This window comes from Rutidosis leptorrhynchoides, unplaced genomic scaffold (assembly GCF_046630445.1).
Source record: "Rutidosis leptorrhynchoides isolate AG116_Rl617_1_P2 unplaced genomic scaffold, CSIRO_AGI_Rlap_v1 contig248, whole genome shotgun sequence".
Taxonomy (NCBI): domain Eukaryota; kingdom Viridiplantae; phylum Streptophyta; class Magnoliopsida; order Asterales; family Asteraceae; genus Rutidosis; species Rutidosis leptorrhynchoides.
Window position 1 is genome coordinate 13,639 of NW_027266497.1, and position 9,227 is coordinate 22,865.

Sequence of the window (9,227 nt, forward strand, 5' to 3'; positions counted from 1 at the left end):
TCATGACACTGAATCTTTTCTTTCCTGAGTCTGGTTCTAGCTTCACTTGTTTGACCCTGCTTGAATCTCTGCCCGCTTCCTCCAGGCTCAGTTTTAGATTGGAAGTTTCGATTATCCTTCTGAACATTGGGGGATGAATAATCTCTGTATTTGGGCTTATTAAATTTCCTGTACATCTTATCCATGTTTTTGGTCAGAAGAGCCAGCTGATCACGGACAAACTGTTCTTCCTCTGTGCGCACGGGTACCGCTTCCACACCAGATCTAAAAGCGACAAATTTTGATTTGGGCTTGTCCCTGTTCCTCATGTCCAGTGTCATCTCATGGGTTCTGAGTTTACCCATCAGATCATCAAAGCCCAGATTCTCGAATTCAGTTGACTCGCTGATTGCATCTATTTTCGAGTCGAATTTTTCGGGCAGTGAAATCATCACTTTCCTTACCAGCTTCGACTCAGGAGTTTACCCAAGAGCAAAGGATTCATTAGCTATGTATCGAATATTCTTTTCAAACTCAGCAATGGATTCATCATCTTTCATAGTGAGAGATTCAAACCTGTTAGAGATGATGTGCAGCTTGGATTGCCTCACTGATCGAGATCCTTCGTAGGTAAGTTGGAGTGCATCCCAAGTTTCCTTTGCAGTTTCAAGATTTTGAATAATCTTGTATACGCTGGGACGAAGTGCACATTGAATGATGCTAATGGCCTTACTATTGGCTGTGCAGAGAGTTATTTCAGCAACACTCCACTGATCTTCTCGCTTTACTGTCACAACGCCGTCTGTGGTCGTAGTGGGCGGTGTCCACGGTACCTGCGTGGCACGCCAGATTGCCTCATCTTGACTCTTCAGGTACTACTTCATCCTGACTTTCCAGTAGTCATAGTTAATATCTGTCAGCAACGGAGGCCGTGTGGTTGAGCCACCTTCTTCTATCTTATCTTCCATAGTCAGTATCTGCAAGATCTTTTCTCGAGATGCTTTCTCGAGTCCGTTCTGATACCACTTGAAGGGGATACTGACTGTAATCACAGGGTAATAACATGTGTGCTCACAGAAGCCTGTTAGCGCAGTAAGATAAAAACAGTGCAGAAAAATAAAGCAACACACGATATGTTTACGCAGTTCGGTTTCTCTACATCTGCGGGGCCTAGCCCAGAGGTAAAACGGTATTCCACTATCTTTGTAACAATAGGCAAGTACTCAGGTTACAACTCGCTCATCTATAACCGACTCCCTATTTTACTAAGTGTATTCTTCGCTCTTACCTCACACAGCCTAAACTAACACAGTCTAGGACTTACACGAAGTGCCTTACCAATCGGGCAAGGGCTTGCTGTAACCCTCTTTCAGATCACAGGTGTTGCAGACGCAATGCACTGAAATAAATAACTCTCCAAAGTTTGATGAGTGCTCTCGTTTATGTTCAAAGAAGAAGGTGAAAAGTGCTTGAATGATTTGTCTCTTCGTCTTCTTTATATACTGCTCCAAACCGTATCAAATCGAATCAAGATCTTCAGAATTAATTTCGTGATCACCTTCAATCAGAATCCCACTGAAATAGGAATTCCTACAAAACAGAATCCTATGGCCGGTTGACTTTTCTTTTGATAGCTAGTTTCCTATTCCGAAAAGGAAACTAAGTAATACTTCAAATCAAATCAAATCTTCAACAAAATAGGAATGAATCAACCAGGATTCTCAATAACTAGTTTTCCATTCTGACTTGTGCTGGAGGATCAAATCATATATTCTGGAATTAATGAGGTTTGCCGAAAATAGCCAACTAACGAAAACTGCTCCAGACCTGTGTCAGCAGATACCGTGACCACATGTGAAGAGCCCAGACAGTTTGCAGCAATAATATCTATAAAGTGTTCTCGCTCAGTAAAAATTATGATCTTTGGCATGATAGATTGATCATGTTCCTCCAAAAGCTTCGCATGTCTACACCCCTCCTGCCTTTGGTTTTCTTCACTGTGTCTGTGGAGGTACTTACCCTTTTTTTACATTTAACTTCATTGCTTTCTTATTCCTCCTTTGAATATTCCGTGACGTTTTCATTTTCTCGCTTTGATCTTTGAAGATGGTGAGTGGTGATTGCACACAAAGATTTAAAAGGGATTGCTCTCACTTGTCCAACAGAATAGCTTGAGCATTTCGATGCCATTATAAATGTTACATCAAAGGGTTTTCCAAATTCAATAAATGAGCATTACAAGTCGAGTTATGGTTAAGTTTTGTCAGTTGCCTCACCTACAGATAATCAGTTGTTGTCTTGTTGAAGGTAGAACTACAAACATTTCTTGGGTTATATATGCTTGATGATTCTCTGCATGGAAAAATTGTTGATTGATGAACTGCAAGGCCGACTATTTGAGCAAGTACATGTAGTTATTTATTTGTCCTTTTGCTTTAATTTATTTTGCTAGCTACGAGTGGTCAACTCTTTTTCATACTTTCTAGGCCTCATTATGGTTAAATGGAAGAATTATGAGGGAGTGGATGCTATCAGAGTAGTGCTAATCAGTTCATATTACGATACGGGATTCTGCGTAGCTACATTTGAACGAAGGTGCGAGGTGCCACTCCTGTTTCGACGTTACGAAACTACACGAAATGGTAGAATAAGTTTTGGTTCAAGACAACTACGAGAAGTTCCAGCTTGACTTCCGTTGTTATTCAATGTTGAGAAATGGCCCGTAAAAATCTTCAACTACAGTTTTAAGGTTTGAATTGGCAAATGAAGTGGCTGTATTTGTCGACTTCGCTCGAACGATGATCAGAGGAACAGGTTTTCTGCATTTTTTCTGAAGAGTTGAAGCTTTTAGTTCGTGGACATCACTTTATGGCTCTGTCTACATCTTAGCACCGTTTCTATTTTGCCAATGGATGCTTAAATTATGTGTAAAACTGATATTGAATGCTGTTGAGTTTATATATTACTAATATTAGTGTAATTTCATTTGTTCGTGTTGTGTTTATGATTTTTCAAGAATGACTGTTTTCATTCCAATAGATTTCAAGAAAGATTAAATAACTAAATATTGTACTTAAAAATTGGAGGGATGCGCCAAGACCAAGCAGTAGTGCGATGCTAGGGCGAAGCTCGAGAGGGCAAATATAGCAAGCTATTGTGATGCCCAACTCACCCTAAAAAAATAGAGTTAACACCACTATGTGGGTCAGTGACCCACTATCTGATATTAAACTGATAAGAACAGATACTACACTTGATCTTAGCCAAAAGGCCGAGAAAGGTATGATCTGAACTGAGTTCAAGTCTGCTTTATATACTCATAGCTTCCTCGGATGGGCTTTGCTTCTCTATCAATGTGGGATGTTGTAAACATAACAGGGGTGTTTTTCACTTTCTAACATATTACCGCTTAATTGATCGCTAGAAAGAAATCAAACACCCTGAAACAGTAACTGAAGTAGATCGAGTTAAAAGCTCAGAAACATCGTTTCAAAATTGATTTTGGTCATCGTGTTTAAAATTGACGGGGATTAGATTCATATAATAGATTTGACCATAGAGATGGATTTTCTGGGCATCGATCAACATCCCGCATGAAACTTGATTGTTGCGTTGCGTTGGAAAGAGACTGACCATATCTTAAATTTATAGATTTTTTGGTCCCTAAAGCTGAAAATCCTAACTTAAATGCTGTTGTTGCCCTGACGTAGCAAACAGAATCAAGAGAGCTTGCTATATCACAAAATCGTTTTATTTTATAATATTTCTGTGCACTTGATCCCTTTTATTTGTTGTGGGACGGTTGTCGTCTTTCTAGAAGCTTTTCGGTGAAACAAGTATATCAAGCTAACAAGAAAGGTAGATGTGAGAATAAAAAATATTTGGAGAAGATCAGGATTCATAGTAGCAGGCATGCTGTTAATTTGAAGTTCTGGAATGTGAATTAACTATCCGAAATGGCTTTTAAAAAAAATTAATCGAGGGTGCCTTTTAAACACATGGTCAACTCGCAATTATGAATTAACTATCCGAAATATTCTTTCACTTTGTTTAAAAGTTTGGAAAGCCACGAAGCCTATTACCCCCTCTTGTCCTTATATTATATTATTAGTCGGTTTTTATTTTAAAATTGTAGTTGTTGGGAAATGGCTTGAGAATGTTCCCTCAATCATTAATTTAACAGAAAAAAATAAAATAAAAATTATACCTCTAAATTATATTGATATACATACAACATTCAAACGGTAGAGGTAGTATTATGGTGGAGGTAGTATTATAGTTCATATTGTATCCCAAAGCCCATTCTATATATCCAATGGTTTGAGTTGGATTTCCTAATTTCCTTGATAAAAATTCTTGAGTGTGAACTTTCCACCTAAGAATTACTCCTTGCTTGAACTCCTTTAATTCCTATATGTTTTTCCCATCCCGTCGTTGGTTTTAATTCCTGAGAAGCTAGTTTGTTTATGTATCTAGAGAAACCCACCCTTCAATCTATAATCAGTTATCATTCTTAACTGAAGCAATTAACCCTTAATTAGCTTTTCCGGTATGGATAAAAATGTAGGAAATCTTAAGATGACAATATGGAGTATGTGTTTTACAGTGGTATGAGAATTTTGCATGGAGTTAATTAGCTAGGGTGCAGATTAGAAAGACACTTGTTATAAACATTATTCTTTTTTATAATACATACTAGTAGTACTGGAAAACCCTTTAAATTACAAAATTAATTCTGACATACATAAAGCTTATAGTCCATAAAGCTGAGAATCTAGACGAGGACTAACGAGAACTTGAAGTGGTGTCTCTTTCAAGTTTGTCAAGCCAGGGCTTTCAGTCATGTCCACCATTTCATCGGAAATCCTAGAAACTTGAAATGCTTGCAAAAACCTAGCAAGAGTGAAATGCACGACTTGAAGTGCTAGAGCCCCATGACACGTTCTCCTCCCTGATCCGAAAGGGATTAGCTCGAAATTCTGACCCCTCACATCCACATCCTTATGGCTTGTCAAGAATCTCTCTGGTCGGGACTCGTCAGGATTCTACCAAACGCGGCCATCTCTATGGATTTTCCAGGCGTTGACCATCAATCGGCATCTCGTAGGAATTTTATAGCCTGATGATGGGATGCAGTACTTTGGTGACAGTAGCGAGGAAATGTGAACATTAAAGAGTCCAACCGGAAACGATGTTTCCGGGACTACTAATTAAGGATTAGCGTTGCTAATTATTGTTAAAACCGGGAATGGGGATACCGGTTTTGTTTAAAACCGGATTTGGGAATACTGGTTTTGTTTAAAACCGGGTTTGAGGATACCGGTTATAGGGACAGAATAGTAATTTAATATTTTTTAATTAATTAAACATTTCTTTTCTTTTCTTCTTCTTCTTCTCCGGCGAGACTCTCTCTCTCTGTCGTCAACTGTTTCCGGCTATTCCGGCCATCTCCGGCCTTGGTTTCGGTACCAAAAGATTCGTCTCTTCAACACAAACACGACGGTATAATTTAATTTTTCTATCTCGCTTTCGTTTGTCTTAATTTTTGATTCAAAGTTTCGGTTAAAATTTTGAAAACGTTCGAATTAAACCAATTACTCTTAACATGTTGTTCTACGGGTTGTAATAAGTGTTTCTACGTTTAAAACGAATTGAAACGACTATAGTAAGGTTTCATATTTTACATTTTCCGAAGCTTTGACCGGGTTTGGCATTGAGAGTCCCGGTTTTAGTCGTTGACCGGAATTGAGAGTCCAGATTTTTGTCTTTGACCGGATTTGAAGATCCCGGTTATAGTCCTTTGACTGGATTTCAAAGTCCCGGTTTTATGTTTTCCTTAATTACGCAATTAGCTTTGTAAAACCGGAAATCAAATATCCGGTCATACTACCTCTGTTCACCTCCAACCCACTTTATATTAAAATGTCCACCTTTTTTTAACATAAAATACATTTATAATTTCCTCCTTGAGGATAAGGTGAAATCTTCTATTGCCGACTTGATCCCGATTATTAGGAGAGGAGGGTAAAGGCGTAATGTTTCCTTGACTACGGCATGGAGGTACGCAAGGTTTTTTAGATCTGATTCTTGGACATTCCTGTCCTTGCCGATGTGGGAATCGAGCTCGTGTTGGACCTTCGCAATGCATTTTGATTGTTGAGTAGCAAAGATAACGCCCATATCAGTTGTCACTAAGGTAGTGTCACTTCCTGCAAAAGTTAGATTTTGCCAGACCAAAAATAAAACAATCAAGTTATCAAATTAAGAGAATTTACAAAAAGAATTTGATTCAAGTATGCAAGTTTAAGCTCTAACCACTTGGTTAAGATTTGAAGGGGCGATATATAAGTACATTTTTTGAAATTTTTAAAATTTTGGCCTTTTCCACAAATAGAATCCCACATAAGTTAAATAAGATTAATTTAATTTATTTTGTTGCTTATCTAGATCAGATCAGATTAAAAACTCTTGTTTTAAAGATCAAATATCAACTCTGCGAATGGAAAAGACTTTGTGACTAGTTTCCTACCGTTTCGTGCGCTGATAATTGGAATGGGAGATTAGTCTTACTGCTATCGGCGATCAGGATATCCAGAGAGACCTTAAAAAAAAGATCAAATATCAAGAAAATGAAGTCAGCGGTGAGAATAACAATGAAAACAGAGAATAAAAGCAAATGGACAAAAATAATGACATTCAAGCCGTTATTATCATGATAAGAGATATATATTGTCATGCTACAGATAATTTCTGCTAGATTAGATTAAGCAGCTTTACAATACTAACCAGGCAAGTAGCTTTAATAATGGTGTCAGCATCAAAACCAGATAACTTCAATATGCCATCACCATCATTCTCCATGATGTTTGCAAAACATCCATAAAATCTTGTTCTTGATCAACCGACAATGATGATCTCTTTCGTCTAGCCATCCTTGAACAAGAATGTCCAATTCTCAAGCAGTTGTTTTCATGGCTTTTTCATGTCCTTGGAAATCCAGCCACTTTAAAAATGGAAAGGCATCAGAAATAACAAACAGTCCTAAGAAATAAGCTAACTCTTTCATAACTTTCTTCAACCTCCGCGCTTCCATTTCATCTGGTGGTAATTTTTCTCCCATCTTCCTTAAAAAACGACGTCGCTTGTCAAATCCCAAAACCATTGCTTCATATCCACCAAAACTTTACAACTACCTTCCCTAATCCAACGATTATGCAAACTGGCAGTCGCAGAATTCAGCTCCGAAACGCGTATGTGCTAGAGCATCTCGATGCTATGATTTGATAGAAGATGAGATGTGGCGATTTTTCGCATCTCACGCCAGTAGGAGTTATAAGGAGCGAATCCAAACATGGCGTAATTATAAGCGAGTAGCTTTGCAGCAGCCATACTTGGCCTCCCCGAAAGGGCTCTATGGTATAATGTCAAACATTCTTTAGCCATTTCCCAACTGCTAATAACCAAGACTTTATGCGAACCGAGTCTAATTGTGAAAGCTGGTCCGTGTTTGTCGGCCATGGCAGCTAAGGTCTTGTGAGTCAGTTGATGACTGCCAAGGAGGAGGTGCAAATGGCCGATTATAGGCCACACGCCACCAGCTTGTGGGACGTTACACTTAGTTGAGGAAGCTTTTCGGAGAAACAAGTATATGCAAATTAGTAGGATTAGGAGGGTAGATGTAAGAGTTAAAAATATTTGGAGAAGATCAGGATTCATAATACAGCGAAGGCCATGCTAATTAGAAGTTCTGATCAGCTTGTGAGCGTTACTAATGTGAGCGAACCAAACAAAATAGCCAACCGTGTAGTTTATATTCTCCCATTTTCTTTTTTTAGATATATACAAGAGGGGGGTAATTAAGGCATAAAAACATTTGATACTAGCTTTATTCATCGATTTTTTTGTTTAGTAAAGTACTGAATGTTAATTTTAAAAATTAAAAATATTTCAAAGGTTAATAATGTGAATATCTAGTTAGTTAGTTAGTTTGGTCGACATGGAAAATAAACTTAAGTTATTAGGTATTCATAGACACAAATATGAATTACAAAGGCTGAAATCCAAACACAAGGAACATCCATGTTGCTGTCATTTGCTAAAATGAACAGATCATTACGGATTGAAACCAAAATCAAAAAGAGATTGGCTTCGCCCGGACTCGAACCGGAGACATTCAGTGTGTTAGACTGACGTGATAAACCAACTACACCACGAAACCAACTTGATTGTCTGCGCAGAAGTAAATTACATAATTACTTACTATGTTTACTCTTATTCATTTTAATGTGCTGTTTCGCTACCAGAGAATTGTTTTCGTGTATTGAAGCGTTGGTCGAAGATTGGGATAATATAGTTTATAATAGTAAATTTATATCTCAGTGAGCGGCACTGTATTAATTTTGAGAGTTTAAAATCGTTCATTATATACTTGATTATTTAATTTTAGAACAAATTTCACAAATTATATAATATATATATGCTTGAGGTTCATTGTACTTAAACAATATTTGACTCTTTATTACACGTCATCGTAAAGAATCAAAATGTTTATCACAATCGATAGAAAGTCCCAATCATTTCTGATAGAAATTTGCTGCAACGAGCCAGTCTGAGGACTTAAACGGAAGATCGAGCATGTGACGGGACAACAGTAGAAATTTGTAGCTGGCTTGGAGCTCTACAATGGATTCAACATTGTCAATGTACCCACGGTCAAAGAAGGAACTATAATTGACCTTAAAATAGAAGCATTATTTATACAACCTAGAGCTCCAATCCTTAAATTTTGCACCCTGAATGATTATCATTATAATCAACATATTACCTTCCAGGAAATTGGCATGGTGGATGAAAAAGACGAGATTGTGAGCATCCTCAAGGAAAAGATCCACATCATCCAAGTTTAATTAATGCGAGAGATCTCGCTGGTATGATGTCTATAACATCTCCACATATTCAGTATCCATGTTGAAATTTTATATAAAAGATGTACCGAGATCCATCACCGAAATAGGAACTACATCTTCATCGAGTATATCGTCATCTTTGGAAGAGATCAAAGCAAGGGAATCAGTCGCCTTTTGATTGCTCAAAGATTTATCACAATGCAAGGGCATAGGAGTTTGAGGAGCAACCACCACAGCACAATTATCTATCAATTTTTCATTGCCATCAAGAGTGTCCTCTGCAGAATTACTCCACCATGTCATGGGTAGGCATTGGTCATGATAATACCTCCATTAATTTAC

At 37.7% G+C, this 9,227-nt stretch overlaps 2 non-coding genes and 1 pseudogene across 2 annotated transcripts; all 3 read right to left on the bottom strand.

Annotated features, from left to right (window-relative positions):
• Window positions 1-3,062: 3,062 nt before the first annotated feature.
• On the bottom strand, window positions 3,063-3,263 carry LOC139882258 (U2 spliceosomal RNA). Its single transcript, XR_011771784.1, has one exon. It is a non-coding gene; the product is annotated as a U2 spliceosomal RNA (small nuclear RNA).
• Window positions 3,264-4,730: 1,467 nt separating this feature from the next.
• On the bottom strand, window positions 4,731-7,695 carry LOC139882247 (xanthotoxin 5-hydroxylase CYP82C2-like; annotated as a pseudogene).
• Window positions 7,696-8,122: 427 nt separating this feature from the next.
• On the bottom strand, window positions 8,123-8,197 carry TRNAV-AAC (transfer RNA valine (anticodon AAC)). The gene has a single exon. It is a non-coding gene; the product is annotated as a tRNA-Val (tRNA).
• Window positions 8,198-9,227: the final 1,030 nt, after the last annotated feature.